The sequence below is a fragment of the Nuphar pumila genome, chromosome 1 (assembly GCF_984573655.1).
Source record: "Nuphar pumila chromosome 1, dmNupPumi1.hap1.1, whole genome shotgun sequence".
Taxonomy (NCBI): Eukaryota; Viridiplantae; Streptophyta; class Magnoliopsida; order Nymphaeales; family Nymphaeaceae; genus Nuphar; species Nuphar pumila.
Window position 1 is genome coordinate 179,565,161 of NC_143249.1, and position 18,070 is coordinate 179,583,230.

The 18,070-nt window shown below is 39.9% G+C and overlaps 1 pseudogene across 1 annotated transcript; it reads left to right on the forward strand.

Annotated features, from left to right (window-relative positions):
- The first annotated feature begins 14,063 nt into the window (after positions 1–14,063).
- Positions 14,064–16,819, forward strand: LOC149851477 (uncharacterized; annotated as a pseudogene). The gene is made up of 2 exons (XR_016433530.1): positions 14,064–14,239; positions 16,470–16,819. The product of XR_016433530.1 is annotated as an uncharacterized LOC149851477 (transcript).
- The last annotated feature ends 1,251 nt before the right edge of the window (positions 16,820–18,070 follow it).

An 18,070-nucleotide genomic window follows, 5' to 3' on the forward strand; every position in this document is an offset into this window, starting at 1 on the left:
TGATAAACAATAAAGACAAGTACATGAGAACATTCTAAATCTGTGAGTGATCAAGTCCTTTTTTGGGTGAAGTTTACCAAACTTGTTAGCAGGAATTATGTACCTTTGTCCTTAACATAGCATAATTTGCTCAATGGGGAGGCATATGCAGCAGATGGATCATACACTGGTATAGACTTCAGGTACAAGTAGCAAGCCCAAGATGGCCTAGGCTTGGAACCGATATACAAATACTATTTTTTTTTGTGTGTGTGTGGGGGGGGGGGATTTTCCTCACGAACAATATGTCGATGTGGCACCCTATGGGCATGTTTCGAAGAGAGAAACTCTTATAGGAAAAAAAAGCTTTGCTAGGAGAGTTTTTTATATGAGAAGTTTTCCAAAAAGAAAGTTTTTTGCTTGTTTGTGTAACATGAGAAAAACAGCGGGAAAATGTGAAAAAAATGAGGGGGGTGGTGGAAAGTTTAAAAATAATTTTTTCTCTAGGTAGAAACATTCCTTCACCTCTCCCATGGAGGAATGTTTTCTATCAAAGTGTACTTTTTACAAAAACTCTCTTAGCAAAAAAGTCTCTCTTGTTTGTAATTATCGAAAAATCCATAAGGATTTTTCATTTTGCATCACTTTTCCTACATCTTTCTCGCTTCCAAACATGCCCTATATATGCATGGGCGCCACACACACATAACAGATGTATGCCAACTGTTCTGTTCCATGAATTAAACTTGAGGCATCCCTGAATTTACGGTGGAAACAATTTTTCTTTTACAATCTCGTTATAAAACATTATGAAAGTTAACCTGACATTAGATTGATAAAAGAGACCATAACGATTACTAGTGGAACATCTTCACCAAAAATTATGCTTCGTTTCTGCTGGAAAGTTGGAGAAATCACATTATCCAAACAAGCAGTAACACAATGGATGCATGCAAGAGCTTTAAATCCATGTTGATATTTGCTGTAACATCTGACCTTGTTTTTAGACAAAACCAGAAGGAGAAATCACACAAAGAACTTCAAAAATGAGCGTCTTCTCATTTCATACTAATCCAGTACTTCATCACTGAACAGAATTTAATAGCTCACAATATTGAAAAGAGTAAATTGAATGGTACATTTATTTACATGGGGGTCTTACTCAGACATCATCATGCTTCGTGCAAAGGGCATGAATACCAGCTGGTATGCAAGAGACTGGTCATTCCACATCTACGATGGAAGAACATTTAGTCAGAGATCACAAAAAAATTGCCTTCACCAACATGTATGGATAATGAAAACCTAGTGTTAAAGAAGCAGCAGGTTTCACTAATGTTATAACAAAAAAAACTAAAAAGCTGCGTCAATACACAAGCTGTTCAATTTTGATTAAAAATGTTGGCATGAATTCATAGGCTCACAATTAGTATTTACTGTTCAATGTTTAGAAACAAAATTTATATCAGTAAGATATTTCCAGGAACACTCCCCACAAAGTAATAGGACCAATGAACATTTCCCTACAAACGGCAGACTTCCTATATATGATCACCCAAAGTTTTCCTTCTATTTAACTGAAGTTCACTTTTATATATATATATATATATATATATATATATATATGGGTAAATATTGGTTACTAATGAAGGTAAGGAACTAATGAGTAGAAATCATTCTTGTCTTCAAAAATTTCTAATTGTTTGTAGATCAAATTTTATGGATGTGATCTATAGGAAACTTGTTTTGAATCATGTAATTAAGACAGGTAATTAGGTCCAAAAATCAACGACCCACAATGTGCCAAAATTTTATAACTCAAAAGATCACATTTTTACATCAGAAAAGCATGATCCAAGGTTTGATCCTTAGCAAACAAATCATGTTGAACACATCTATGGTTAGATTGAGTCGAGACAACTTGCACCTATGATTTCTAGCTCATTAGTTCCTTTTATATATATATATATATATATATATATATATATATATATATATATATATATATATAGGGCAGAGCCAGGAATCTGAACTAGGGTGGGCACAAACTCTAGCACTGAGAAACAAGATGAACAGCTTGCCATTTGGCTCAGCGAGCCAAGCCATCATCTAGCTCATTTAGGTAAATGAACCAAGCGCAAACATGGCAAGCTTGATTGGCTTGACTTTATTGGTCATTTTACATATTATATATTTATACATATAATATATATTATATACATAAAATGCATATTATATATGCTTTGTACATGGATTAAACATATATTTATATGTATTATACATATATTTTATATATTATCAAGCTTTAAAAAGCAATTTTTTAGAAGACAAGCCAGCTCATGATTGGCTGGCAAAGAGCAGGGGTGTAGCCTTATCGAGCCAAGCTTGAACAGTACAAGCTCGGCTTGTTTACCAGTCCTAGCAAACCTCTCCACTGGGGGGATTATTGGAGAGAGAGAGAGAGAGAGAGAGAGAGAGAGAGAGAGAGAGAGAGAGTCATCGGGTGGGGGAGGGAACACATGAAAGATCAGGGTGGGCACTGCCCACCCTTGACCTGAACCCCCCCTATTAGGGAGTTTTGGGGTCAGGTATGCCAACCTGCCAACCCGGCTGACCCGTTTAATAAACGGGTTAGGCAGGCAGGTCAACTCGCAAACCCGTCCGCCAACCCACCAACCCGCCCGCTACCCGCCAGCCCGTTTTCCCGACCCAACCCGTTTATTAAACGGGTTGGCGGGTCATGTCGGGTTACCCGTTTATTAAATGGGTCAGGTTATTGTTTGCCACAGCCGACCCATTTAATAAACGGGTCGGGTTCGGGTTGAGGTATGCCAACCCCACCCGATTGCCACCCCTATAAGCACCTGATCACCCTCCATCTAGGGGACAGGGCTTATCAGTTGTGGGGCCCAATGCCTGATGTAGGGCAATCAGGTGCTTAATGCACAAATTTTGTGCCATGTGATTGCACCCGACCTGGACTCCAAATCTTGTTCTAAGGTCAAATCTATGACTAAGTTAAAGAGTAGATGGCTTCAAACTGCAATTCCGACACTAGAAGATGAATGATGGCCCATGTAGAACGCATGTTTTTTATTTATTTATTACATGGAGAAACTGCCCTCATGATTGAAGACCTAGTTGTGCTGGTTGGGCTTGTAAAACGGAGTGACGCCCATGAGATTTGAACCAAAACTGCCCACCTATCAGCCTCAGCCCTATTGCACAAACTCCATCCATGGGGCTGAACGCATGGTTTGATTGTGAGAAAGACTATATATAATACATCAAGTAACTACTTGGAGCTCACAAGGACCACGTGCACACCTGACTAAGTAGGTTGGTTTAAGATGGGTTTTTTTTTTTGAAAGGCAAGCTGGGTTAGGCTGACCCCTACCAGATATCTCTTGAGCCCTATGTGGCAGTCTCTTGCCACAAGGCAAAAATAACAAGCTCACTGATTGGTGAGGAGGGCGACCTCGACCTCGACCTCGACCTCGATCCGGGTTTTATGTTGTTGGGTGTGGTGAACATAAACATAGCCTAGCAGGGTTTTCTGGTGCGGCAGGCCTCTTGACCCAATGCCCTTTGTTATATGTAATCGAAAAACAATAATATTTGCCATAGTTCCTGTTCATCTGGTAGGGGTAACTCTTGAATGCCACCAAGTTGATGGGATGTCACAAGTTCAAAACTCACAGGTGATATTCATTGCGGAAAGATCAAAGTTAGGTGTACTCTCTGGTGGGTAATAAGGGAACCTCAAGGGTTTTACTAACCACAAGCCAGTCAATGTTCCCTGATTGGGAGGATTCCCTTGAACTATCCAAAAATAAAAACAATACTAGACATGGAAGAATAAATGTGAGACATTCTCAACCAACCAGTCATGAGTTTTTTAGTCATTTATTTTTATAATAGTAATAATAATAACTATGAAAGTGGGGTCTAATGGTTTGGCCGAGTCCAGATTTGGTGCAATCACATGGCACAAAATGTATGCATTAAGCATCTGATCGCCCTCTATCAGGCCTTGCGCCTCATAACTGACAGACCATGTCCCCAAAATGGAAGGATATTGCACCTGATCTTTTCACGGTTTGGCCTGGTATAGGAAGGAAATAATGTGGTTTCACGTGCAATCTAGCAAATTAGTCAGAGCCTAACTAGTGGTTTAAGGCTAGGGATGGCAGTGGACCGGGGGAAAGCGGGGGCCCGCCCCGCCTCGCCCCGTTTGGACCGGGGATGAAGGGTATGAAACGGGGATGGAGGCGGGGACGAAGGTTAAAATCCATCCCCGTCTGGGGGTGGAGGCGGGGATGGACGTGCACTTTTCTCCACCCTGCCCCGTCCCCGCCATGATCCACGCCTCAACCCCGCCCCAACCACTTTTCCCTGCAATATCCCCGCCCCGCCTCATCCTCGTTTGAACCGGGGATGGAGGACATGAAACGGGGATGAAGGCGGGGGGGGGGGGGTGGAGGATAAAATCCATCCCCGCGGGGATGGAGGCAGGGGTGGAGGATAAAATCTTGAGGCGGGGCGGGGGTGAAGACCTTGTCCCCCGCCCCGCCCCACTGCCATCCCTATTTAAGGCTATAGTCTTGGTGCCACGAGCTCATGGGTTCAATTATAAGCAAAACAATGTGGCCAAGCACCGAGCCCACGAGAAGACAACTGCACAAGACCCTGGTTGGATGCAATCAAGTTTTGATTTGATCTGCATCACATGAAATGTGAAAAGTTCAAGATCCAATGTGAATTTGATTACACGATAAAGGAACCCCAGGTCTCTGTGACAAATATAGTGATATTTATAAAAAAATATCTTCGATATATCGAGAGAAATTAATTGCCTGAAAGTTTAAAACAGTAATTTCTCGCAAGATTTTCAAACCGTGGCAAATATTGTGATATTTATATTTTTAAAAGATATTTATTGTGAAAACCCTCGAGTTTTTTATTTTTAAATGTGTTTTATTTATATTTTCTTATAAAAATTAATTTTTTTTTATTCTCAAAATTTGCCAAAAAATGCAAGATTTATGAAAATTTTCAAAATCTCCCAAGTTTTTTTTGCCTTGCCGCAAATTTTCCGTTTTTTACTTTTGTCACCATGCCCCAGGTTACAAATGGGAAATTCAGCATTCCTAGTTCCTGAATTTCTAAGTAGGGTTAGCATGGAATAAAGGATATCTAAGAGCATTGCATGAAAACCAAATTTTCTTAATGGATTGATTATGGAACTTCAATCGGCAGTACTTTGTTAATATCAGGGATCCCATTATTTGAAATAGGATGGGTCCCATCATACATTCAATCCTAGCCATCCAGCAGAACCATCTAGGGGTGTCAACGGGCCTCGTTTACCAGAACCCCGATCCGAACCGAACCAAACCCTATAGGGTTCAGGTATGGTGATAAATAAGAAGACTCGATTAAGACCCAATTCTGGACCTGAAGGTCTGATTAATACATAGATCTGGGTATAGTTTGTGAAATGTTATGCCTGGCCCAGACCCGACCCGAGTTCTGATTAAGACTCACATTTTTTCAATGTAAAAATGATAAGAAATAATGTTTTACCGGGTTTGGTTCGTGTAGTTCTTATTGGGTATGGTATGGTTTTTCTTATAGTCGACCCAATTAGCTAGACTCGGTCCAGATCGAATATCATACCCAAAAATACGGTCCAAGCCTCGTTTTACCTGGGTCCCAATCAAACCCGACTAGTTGACACCCTTAGAACCATCTAGCCATTGATTGGACGACTAGGATTGAATGTATGATGAAACCCATCCTATTTCAAATGATAAGATCCCTGTTGGTTGCTTAATGGATAAGTTCCATTACTAATGTATAATGTATGACAGTATTTTCTTTTATAGGCAAGCTGGGGTACAATGCGTATGTGCTTCAACTTTCATGACATGTGATCTCTCCGCCATTTAATGTGCTGGCCCCACCATTCTTTCCCATCCTGGCCCTTTATTTCATGCCAAAGTAGGAAAAATGCCCACTTTCATATGAAAAGAACCGCTCCTTAGGAAACATGATGTTTCGTTTGAAATACATGGGTCTATTGTCAGAAATTGAATCCTTCATGGTGCCAGTTTCACCCTCCAAGCAAAAGAGTCCTTGTTTCTTACGATAATATAAAAAAGGGTCGATGCAAATGTCCATTAGGGATCTTTTTTCACGGGTTAAGATTTGCTACAATCATTTGTATGCGTAAATGACTTAGAAAGTATAGAACCTCATCATTTTTTTCCACATCTAACACTATAGATGTGATCTACGGGTTTTGTTTAGTGGGAACTGACTTTTGGATCACCCGAATATGACCTGTATACAGTTTTTTTTTTTTTAATAATTCAAAAATCAATGTCCATGAAAGCATCAATTTTTGTTAACTCATAAAACTATATTTTTATGATAGGAAAGGATATGAATGCTTTGAACCTCACGGAGGACATGTCATTGGATAGAAATGATTGGAGGAAAAGGATTCATGTGGAAGACCCAAAATGAATTTCTTTTTTGGTTCATATTGCTGACCCCCAATTGTTTTGGGATGAAGGCGTAGTTGTTGTTGTATAAAAATATATTTTTTCATCGAAAATACGAGATCCAAAAGTCGATTCCAACCACATTGAGCATGCTGAACACATCTATGAGGTTAGACTGTATCAAAACAATTTGCATTGTGAGATTCAACTAGATTGTAGATACAATCAATACAAAATATAAGCCCTTCTTTCACTTTAGCAAAGTTCAATACTGTTCATAAGCCTGTAGTGCTAACATAGACATAGAAACTTCAAGGGTATTTCCATCACCTTTTTCTAGCAAATTCTCAACCCCAACTAGTGTAGAACATTGTTGTATTTGAGCCAATCTTGGTCAATTTTAGATTTTTAGTGGTTGTTGAAACTCATAAAATCATGATTTCTAGTGCCAAATGTGAACTAGAGGCTTAAGCTCAAACGGTTGACACAATATCATGATTTTATCGTGAATCATGAACTAGAGTCTTGGACTCATGATTGGGCCAGGTATAGAGATTTTTTTTTTAAAGTCAAACTGGGGTTAAGCAAACTCCTACCAGTTATACAACTATACCATTGGGTTTGAACCTGCAACCTCCCAACACAAGGTGATGAAAACTAGCTGCCTACCAGACAAGCGGTATAGAGTTAACTAAAGATCACTACAAGGTAGGGGTGGCAATCGGGACGGGTTGGCGTGTCAGCATACCTCAACCCGAACCCGAACCCGACCCATTTATTAAATGGGTCGGCTGTGGCAAACATGAACCCGACCCGTTTAATAAACGGGTAACCCGACACGACCCGCCAACCCATTTAATAAATGGGTTGGGTCGGGTAAACGGGTTTTCAGGTTCGCGGGTCGGGTTGGTGGGTTGACGGATCGGGTTGAGTGGTTGGCGGGTCGGGCAGACGGGTTGGCGGGTTGACCCACCCGCCTAACCCATTTATTAAACGGGTCAGCCGGGTTGGCGGGTTGGCATACCCCCAACCCGAACCCGACCTGTTTAATAAACGGGTTACGAGGGTCGACCCATTTATTAAACGGGTTGGCTTAAGCCCAACCCGAACCCGCCTAAGAGGCGGGTTGGCGGGTCGTGTCAGAAATTGCCACCCCTACTACAAGGTGAGAAATGACTAGTCTAATTGGTCCACATTTTCTTGATTGGCAAGTAATGTTTGTCTTGCCCGCAAAGGCTTCACACACCTGGCTAAGTGGGTTGGTTTAAGGCATTTAAGTTGAAAGATGTCCCAAAAAACTATCATTCTGGAGTACTCATGAAGTTTTATACCGTAGATATTCATGGCCATAGCACCTCTAAACCTGGTCTTATAAGATCTAATGGTAAAAAAAGGTCTATATCAAATACATTTATAAAAATTGAAATTAAAAAATATTTGGAATCATAACCATATTGAACATGGGCGGAATCAAGATGGGTTGGGTTTGGATCTAATTTTTATAGACGATTAAGAACATGTATATTGAAGACCTGACCGGATACATACCTGAACCAGTTAACCTATAAAAGACCTGACCGGATACCTGAACGTGTTAACCTATGTGGGTACAATTTCTAGCTGCAGCTAAATAAATTGAATCAATTTTTTGTTTAACTTTTACAATTGATTTAGAATTAGCTATGATAAGGCCTGACCTGAACTGTAGCTGCAGTGGATCGGGATGGAGGCAGGGGACAAGGTCTCCACCCCTCCCCGTCTCAAAATTTCTTCCTACATCCCGCCTTCATTCTCGCACGGGTTTTGATTTTAACCTTCATCCTCGCCTCTATTCTCATTTCATGTCCTCCATCTCCGGTCCAAACAAAACGAGGTGGGGTAGGGCCCTTTTTTTTCTCGATCCACTGTCATCCTTAAAGAGTATTTTAGCATTTTACTAACAGAGATCTGGGATGGGTAAGGACAGGAAAAGCTTAAGTCCATCCCTGCACGTATTTTGATTTTAACTTCCATCCCCTGTTTCATGTCCTCCATCCCCGGTGAGGCAGAGTGAGGCTCCATTTTTCTCGAGTCCACTGCCATCCTTAATAACCAAAGGCCTTGACTAGGGATGGCAGTGGACCGGGGGAAAGCGGGCCCCCGCCCCGTTTGGACCGGGGATGAAGGGTATGAAACAGGGATGGATGTGCACTTTTCCCCGCCCCGCCCCACCTTGTCCCCGCCTCAACCCCGCCCCGACCACTTTTCCCCGCAATATCCCCGCCCCGCCTCATCCCCGTTTGAACCGGGGATGGACGGCATGAAACGGGGATGGAGGATAAAATCCATTCCAGGCCGGGGATGGAGGCGGGGGTGGAGGATAAAATCTTGAGGCGGGGCGGGGGTGGAGACCTTGTCCCCCGCCCCGCCCCACTGCCATCCCTAGCCTTGACAACATGAAAATGAATAAAAGATTTTGTTTTACAGCCAATGAGAGAGAGAGAGAGTCTTATACTTATTAAGGAGGGAGAGATGTTTTGGACAGTAATAAAGAAAAAAAGTTTCATGTTATGATAATTAAAGTTAGAGAGAGAAGAGGAGAGAGAGAGAGAGCAATTATAAATGATAATTAACTTTTTTTTAATTTACAATGTGCCATGTAAATAAAACTTACCTTATGCAAATGCCCTTACAAAATTTTAATCACATTCCTAGTTCACATGACAAGAAAGTCAATTAAAACAAAATTCTAAATCATCCAATTTTTTGAGCCTGATGCCCTTTGCTTATACTTTTAAAATATTTATTAATTTATTAATATTTACAAATAGAAAAAAAAAGTCATTCTGGTCTTGGCCCTCTCTTTTTTAAGTCTGAACAAATGCCAAAATGCAGGCGGACCTAAACTTGTCTTTTGTTTCTGCCCCCACTTCAAACTTTAGTCCAAGAACACTCATATGTTGAGCATGGTTGGGAAAACTGGTTGAGTCAACTCACAACTTAGCTTAAGTCATTACTAAACACAGATCGACCTCTTATTGAGCTAAAAAACTGTATAAACTTGTTTAATACTAAAATCAACCAAGTTTCATTGTTGCCTTTGGAATGTCTTAGGGGGTGTTTGATTGCCTTGATCTTAAATTGGAGGGGTTTGAACTGGTGGAGAACCCCACACCAAATTTCAGGTTTTGCAAACAAAGGATCTAAGGGTGCATTTTGAATCGTGGGACCCACCCAAGCGAGAACAGACGGGTCCCTGCCCCATCGCTGTCCCAGATCACTGTAGAGACCACTTTGTTTTTACCCTTTTATATTTTAAAAAGGGGTGATGGGATCTGTTAGTGTGTTCAGGTGACATTTGTCCTGTGAATCAAACACACAAGCTTGGAAGAGAGAAAAACTCATTAGGGGAAAAAAAGTTTTACCTAGGAGAGTTTTTGATATGAAAAGTTAAAAAAAAAAAGTGTTTTAGCTTGTTTGTGTAGCATGAGAAAAATAAAGTGAGAAAATGTGAAAAAATGAGAGAAAGGAGGAGGAGGGTGGTGGTGAGATGGATGGTGAAGTGGTGGAAGTGGTGAGATGGGTGGTGAAGAGTGTAAAAATAATTTTTCTCTTGTTTGAAAACATTCATCCACCCCGTTTTCATGGAGGAATGTTTTCTATCAAAAAAATGTATTTTTTAGAAAACTCTCTAAGTGAAAAAGTCTCTTTCGTTTGGAAGAGTAACAAAATCTCTACAAATTTTTTATGTTGCAGCAATTTTCCTACAACTTCCTTGCTTCCAAACAGGTCTAAGGACACGTTTGGAAGAGAGAGAAAACTTTCATAAAAATAGTAAGTTTTGCCTATGAGAGTTTTTGATACAAGAAGTTTTTCAAAAAAAAGTTTTTTGCTTGTTTGTGTAGCAGTAGAAAAACAAGTGAGATAATGTGAAAAATGAGAGAGGAGGAGGGTGGTGGTGAGCAGTGGCGTAACTAGGATTCATGTGAGGGGGGGGGGGGGGGGGGGAGGGGCAAACAGGGGTGTAGGAAAAAAAACGGGTTTGATAGTCGGGGGGGTTCGGGGGCAGCACCCCCGAAAAAAAAAATTTGAGATAAAATAAAAAATGGCTACAATTATTAATAAAAATCTATTTCATATGAACAAATCAAACTATTTGCTGCAGTCAGGGCTGGGCTAGGACTGGGCTGAAAAAATTGGATAAAAATCTATTTCATATGGTATCAGGGCTGGGCTAGGATTGGGCTTTTACAAAAAAAAAAATAGCTGTTTCGGGAGCCAGGCCTAGGCTACAGCCTAGTCCTAACCCCCCCCCCCCCTAGCTCCGCCTATGGTGGTGAGATGGATGGTGGTGGTAATGGTGGGAAGTGTAAAAATAAATTTTATCTTGGTAAGAAACCTTTTTCCACCTCCCCCGTGAAAGAATGTTTCTTGTCAAGAAGTGTACTGAAAAAAGTTTCCTTAGTTTGGTAGGGTAAAAAATTTCTTATGAATTTTCTAGTTTGCATCACTTTTTCTACATATTTTTGGCTTCCAAACGTGCCCCAGGAGAACCTGAAATTCAATAAGACTGAATCGGCTCACACCTAGATTGAGCATAATAGAATAAGTATGAATAGCTATTTGAGTCAAATCTTTTTTGTTTTTTATAAGCAAGTTGGTGATAGGGGACCCTTACCAGAACAACAGTCACCCCATGTGGCTAGGGATGGCAGTGGACCGGGGGAAAGCGGGGCCCTGCCCTGCCTCGCCCCGTTTGGACCGGGGATGAAGGGTATGAAACGGGGATGCAGGTGGGGACGAAGGTTAAAATCCATCACCGTTTGGGGATGGAGGCGAGGATGGATGTGCACTTTTCCCCTCCCCGCCTCATCCCCGTTTGAACCGGGGATGGAGGACATGAAACGGGGATGAAGGCAAGGGTGGAGGATAAAATCCATCCCTGTCGGGGATGGAGGTGGGGGTGGAGGATAAAATCCTGAGGCGGGGCGGGGGTGGAGACCTTGTCCCCCACTCCGCCCCACTGCCATCCCTACATGTGGGAGAGGGATTTTGTCGAGTCTGATTTTGCTATTTGAATCTAAATCCTAATATTATGGTCTTCACTAAGCCAGGTTCACTCATAGCCAAACTCTAATCCTATGTCACAAGGACACGCCATTTTGGTGGCACATCTATGGTGACACAAGCCGACATGTGGACATGGACTCTGACATATATGAATATTATTTTTATTGTTTTGAGATTTATTTTAATAAAAATACATTTTAAAATTAAAATATCAAAAAAATAGTTTTTTTATAGATTAAAAAAGTTCATGTCCACTTGTCCTATATTCCTAAAAATTTGTGAACTAGTGAGTCGAACATTCCTCACGCATCCTCATGTCCACGTGCCTTTGTAACAGTGCCCTAATCCTGTACCAACAACTCAAGGTAGATCCTGAGTCCCAATCAGGGTTATCAGAAACTTTAGTTACATGTGGGAAACTTGTTTTATGAGAAACTGTTTTTGAAACCCAAGACCATGCATTTTCGAAACTTATGGGAAACTTTAAAAAATGCATGGGAAAATTGTTTCCCATCGATTGAGAAACTCTCACCTCACATGGGAAACCCAGTTACTTTATATAAAAAACTTATTTCTCTTATTTAAGAAACATGTTTTCTGTACATTTCTTGCAAGATTCCCTTAAATAAAAAAATTTCTTTTTGGATGAAAATTTGAGATACATGTGTTATTCAAAATTTTAATTACTTGTTGTTTTTTGTTATAATGAATGGGTTGATATATTTTATAAAAAGATTTATTAATTCTTATTATTTATCATAATATTGTAAAAAAGTAAAGTTTATCAAAACTTATAATACTTTTCATTCATATTGTCAACCTTTGCACTTTTGCTCGGCACCCCTCCACCCGACACACACACACACACACACACACACACATATATATATATATATATATATATATATATATATATATATATATATATATATATATATATATATATATAGGGAGAGAGTAATACACTCGCCTCATTTTCTTGTTCTATCCCCCGTTAGGCCCATTAAAAAATCATAATTTTTGGTACTTTTTCACTAGGAACTGGCTTTTGGATCAACGGAATCTGACCTGTATACAGGTTTTTTTGGTGATCCAAAATCAATGGCTATTAAGGCATCAATTTTTTCTGGCTCATAAAAATATAAATTTTCGTCAAAAAACATGATCCAAGTGTTGATTTCCACTAAATCGAGTCTGATAAAAACATCTAACGGTTCAGATCTATCATAAAACACTTCAAACTATGGGGCCTAATCGGGCAGAACTAGAAAAAAAGCCTAATATGTTCAGTTTTCAAATTTTCGTTTGTTGTTTCACATAACTTTAAAAGGTCTCTTTCCACGTTTCCATTTCCCTTGCAACCTTGGTGAACATTGGGCTCAGATCTGATTGGATCATGCAAACTTGAAGCAACTCAGTTGAATATCAAGTTGGGTTGGGCCTGGTTCATGGAAACCCAAACAAGGTGTACATGTAATCCACGAACCAGATAATATGGGTCCAATTCCAACATCAATTTTACCAGACCCATCGACAGGTAAGTGGGCTTCGATGGTTCGGATCTGGGAGTCTGAAACCAGGTCCAAACATTATGCACTTGAGTCCAGTTTCTAGTCCAACACGCCAGCTTAAGTAAAGTAGGCATATAAACGGGTCGGGTTTAGGCATTAGTGAGTCCAACCTTATAGTTTAATAGGATTTAGCCAGATTAGATCCAGACTCAGATAAGGAAATGTAACATCGAATCCGAATCTGATTAGTTAATCGAATATATTTTATATGTGATCAGATTTGGTTCGAACTCGTGATGTAACTCTGCATACCAAATCTGAAGCCCATTGTTAATCGGATCCTTTTTGTCTGGGTTCAGATAACAAGAACATGACCGGATAAAAAAAATTTATATCTTTTACATTGAATTTCCTGGATTCTAATCAGAACTAAGTTTAGACGTGGTTTGATTTGAAAAGCTTTTAAACCGATTCCGGGTCCATCTGCCACTCGGTCCTTTCAGGTGTGATATTCAGACCCAATGCATTCCAACGCAGGGTTGGATATGGTTTGACCCCAAGTGAGCCCAAACCAAGATCTGACTTTGAGGTGCTGGTATAGGATCCGAACCCAACTCTGATCGAGTCCACCATATGAAAAACCATACTCAGATCCTATAAGAATTATATGAACTAGACCCGATTCATACCTAGCAAAACAATATTTTTTATCTTTTTCATATTGAAAAATCACAGGTCCTAATCCGAACTCGGGTGGAAACCGGGTCTGGTATCAAATTTGACAAATTATACACTGCTCCATATACTAATCGGATGCTTTGAGTCCGACCCGGTTTTTAATGGGGCCTCTTTCTTTTTATCACCAAACCATGACCCGACCTTATTGGGTTTGGTACGGATCGTGTATCGGTCAAACCCGACCCATCGACACCCAGCCGTTATATCGGATCATTCCCGATCCGTCGACAGCCCTAGCGGCCAAGCCATAGGCCTATAACTCCTTTCCATCTGATCTCTTGCGTGCCGCACTTTGCCCGTTGTGAAGCCCCTAACACCAGCAGCTCCGGCGATATACCGGCGAAATTCCGGTCAGGGTTCGGTTCGAACAGCGTTCTACGTCTGAAGATCACATCGATTCGTGATTTCTCCTCTCTCCTTTGAGGTTCCGGCGCGGGGCGGCGAGAGATTCCGGTAACGTGATGATGATTATTCGATCTACCCTTCCTCTGCTTCTTCTCCTTCTTTTTTGATCGTTGTTTTTGTGATTATTTTTTAGGAAATTGGTTTCTTGAGAAAACCCTACACTAAACCCTTCTCTCTCTCTCTCTCTCTCTCTCTCTCTCTCTCTCTCTCTCTCTCTCTCTATATATATATATATATATATATATATATATATATATATATATATATATATATATATATATGAAAGGGGGAAGTAAAAGGTTGAAACTGTAACCAATTTTTTGCCAGAATAAAAGATCTCTTCAAATATTGAAGTTTTTTATTTCGGCCTGTATAAGTTCACATGAAGTGCTTGTAATTTGGGCGAAATTCCTAAACTGAGAAAAATATTATTATGTCTAAAGGAACATAAAAAGGAGTTTATATCAACGGGAAACGAAGTTGTACAATTTGTTTTCTATGTAATTTTACGTGTTATCTTTTTGTTTATATGTTTATTGATTATGCATTCTTTGCCATTGAATATGTTCTTTTGTAATCTTTGTTTTAATACCAAAATTTGCCCGCATAGATGATGCCCCAGGTCACATCCGATTGGACCGATAAGAGTCTGCGAAATCTTTGATTGAGTTATACTTTTCAAACTATCCATGTTGATATTGCTGGGTTCCTCACGTATTTTTGAGATGTTATGACGCAGAGGAGCTGCTCTGGATGTGTAATGATCGGATGGATTGCCTTTTGCGAGGAGTTCATCGACTGCTTAAAGGATTCAGCTATGTAGTCAAAAGTGCTAGTCCGCCCCTGGGTGGTACTGGTAGACGTCTAAACGGCCTAGTGGGGCGGGACTAGTCGGTCTAGTCAGACCCAAAAAAAAATTAAAAAAATACAGAATTTACAATGATATATATTTGCATCAGACTTAATAAAATCTATATATATTTGGTAAGAAAAAGATAATTTTGGGCCTAGGCCGGGACTAGTCGGACTAATAGGGACCTTTTAAGTCCAGGGCGCCTACGTGTCATGAACTAGGTGCTGACCTGACGCCTAAGGCTACTGGGCACCTGGTCATCGATTTTGGCTACATACAGATTCTGTTGTTGTTGATGCTTCAATTTGTATATGTAGATAGCGACCATGCTAATAGTAATAGGTTATGGCTACCGCTGGTTACCATCTTATGCCGTTGGCTCTTACCAGCTGATCTAACGTAAAGAAGCGATAGTAGCAAACTGTGCCCATCTCGATTACGTGTTGCTAACATATTTTGCAAGCTTGCTTTATGCTTTTCTACACACGCACTTAAACGTACTTTCCAGGCTAAAATCACCCTTTACCAAAAAAACAAGGATAATTGCAACCCCCACATACATTAAATGGTAAATTGCTACTATTAGCTGGGTATTCTTCCATCTATTTGTCTGCTCGAGCACCTTGTCGTAATGCCAAATGCCTGGATATGGATGACTCAGTCATCTCAATGACCATGAACTTGTGTGAAGGCATGATTTGTGTGCTTGTCAACTTGTGAAATAGGGGGACTGCTGCTGATCAATGGAGCAGGAATGCTGGATGTGCTCCTCTATTGACTGGCTTTCAGTGTTAGTTTTTTATTTAGGTTTGCACATGGAGAGTGCAACAATTGGAAATGGGAAATGGAAGTTCTCCTGTCAGATATGGAGAAAACTGTTCCATGAAACTAGTTTCTGGTGCCTTGGCACTAATGTTTTATATCGTGGTTATCCTTTATTCTTTGAGGGCTATTTAAAATCAGAATGAGAATATGAATGACTGGTTTCATGATATAACAATTATAACTGGCTAATATGCTTTGACAGAATAGCACCAAAAAACATATGATTTTATGATGGCAGATAGTTGGAAAATTTGAAACGATGTCCATGCTAATTGCTAAGACATTTCCAGATAAACATGAAGTTGAACATTTTGTTGAGTGGTTTCTTCTGTTGTGTTTTGATTTTCTTGTTCATCTGCCTGTTCCTCTTTGGCCTGTTATAGCTTTTAATTGCTTTTCGTAAGTTTTATTACACATATTTCCATCATGTGTATGTGTTATGTTGGGAGTGCTTTGTTGTTTTTTTCTTGTTATGGTGCCATGAGGTTTGTGGACATGATAATTGTATGCAGTTCTATGATAAGCTAGGAAAATAAGAGGTGCCTTTGTTTGGAATTTAAGTGGGATGACAACGTGAAGTGTCGTTGCTACTTGCTGCAGTAATGGGCTTGTGGACACTATTTGAAGGATTTCTTCTTCTTGCAAATGCATTTGCAATACTAAATGAAGACCGGTTTCTTGCACCTCGAGGGTGGAGCTTTGCAGAAGTTTCAGCAGGGAGAACAAAGTCACTAAAAGGGCAACTTGTAGGTCTTATCTATGCGGTTCAGTACATGAGGGTGCCTCTTATAGCTCTCAATGCCATTACCATTATTGTAAAGCTTGTGTCTGGCTGATGGTGGATGAATACATGAAATAAAAGCAAACTCCCTGTAGATTTGATAACAGAATCTTTACCATGTGAAACTATTGCCTTTTCCATGAAGTTTGTCATAATGCTTTGGTGGGAACACTCTTTTACTAACAGGTAATTCCTTGGACCTTCATATGTTAGAGATACTGTTAATCCCTGATTCTTTGTTTAATGTACATTTGAGCGTTTGACTAGAGAAATCTTGGTTCAATCTGAATCTCTCTTTTCAGTCAAATTGATTTTTATGTGTTGAATCACATATAACAGTTCTGCTTTTCTTTTTTGATATATAAAACATTTACTTAGTGCACTGAAAGATGACAACTTTGACTACTAAGTGGTGCTTCATCCCTCAAGTTAATTGTTTCATTTCAGATTCAACCCTTCAATGGAATTCTAATTAAGAAAACAGATTCAGAATATTTTTGCTTTTCACATGGACATGGCTGTCCTTTTAGCCATGTCCATGTGACAGAGATCTCCACTGATCAGTTACTGGTAGTAGCCGTTTGGTTTGAGAATAAGTAGATATCTATTATGGTCCAACTTGGGAACTGCTTGTTTTTTTAACCTAGTAGTGCATAATTGAAGATTTGCTTTGTAGTTCCTGTAGTGAATCGTTGTGATCCTTTGACTCCTGGCTTCTGTGATAGAGGCAGTTACATATCCTACGTAGTGTTTTCCTGCATTATTGATTTTGTGTCCATTGTTGGTGCAAACATGGTACGATTCGTTCAGTGCCTGATATGTGGCGGATAATTCTTCAAAAGAAGCAGAATAAAAAACCAGAAGGGAGGGCATAATGTGACTCGATACATATCTAGACTAGAAATTCTTGTCTTCACATTAAGTCCCTATATAATTAAGAATCATGAAAGCTTTCAGTTAGCCAATCAAGTTTGTTCTTCATGGTGATGTTGGTCCTGATATAATTAAGGGATCACGAAGGCTTTCAGTTAGCCAATCTCATGTTGAGAATTTTTGACAAGTCTGTTCTTCATGATAATGATGTGCTTAATATGTTCAGGCTGATGGTTAACTTTACTGGCCTATTAAAGCGTCTAACTTTTGGTCTTATCTTGCAGCTTTCCTCTTTTTCATTGACCTACCATGAAATTATTCCCATGTTTTTCCAAGCAACAAATAATGCACCTCATGAGAGAGAGAGAGAGAGAGAGAGAGAGAGAGAGAGAGCTTATCAAAATGTGAAATGCATTTCTACACCAACAGACATGGATGCATACCGTTTACATGAAATTCTGATCTTGTTCTGACCAATCCAGAGTGTTCAAATCCTTGACCGATGGGTTCACTCAGTTCTTATTGCATAGACTGTATGCTTTTGGTA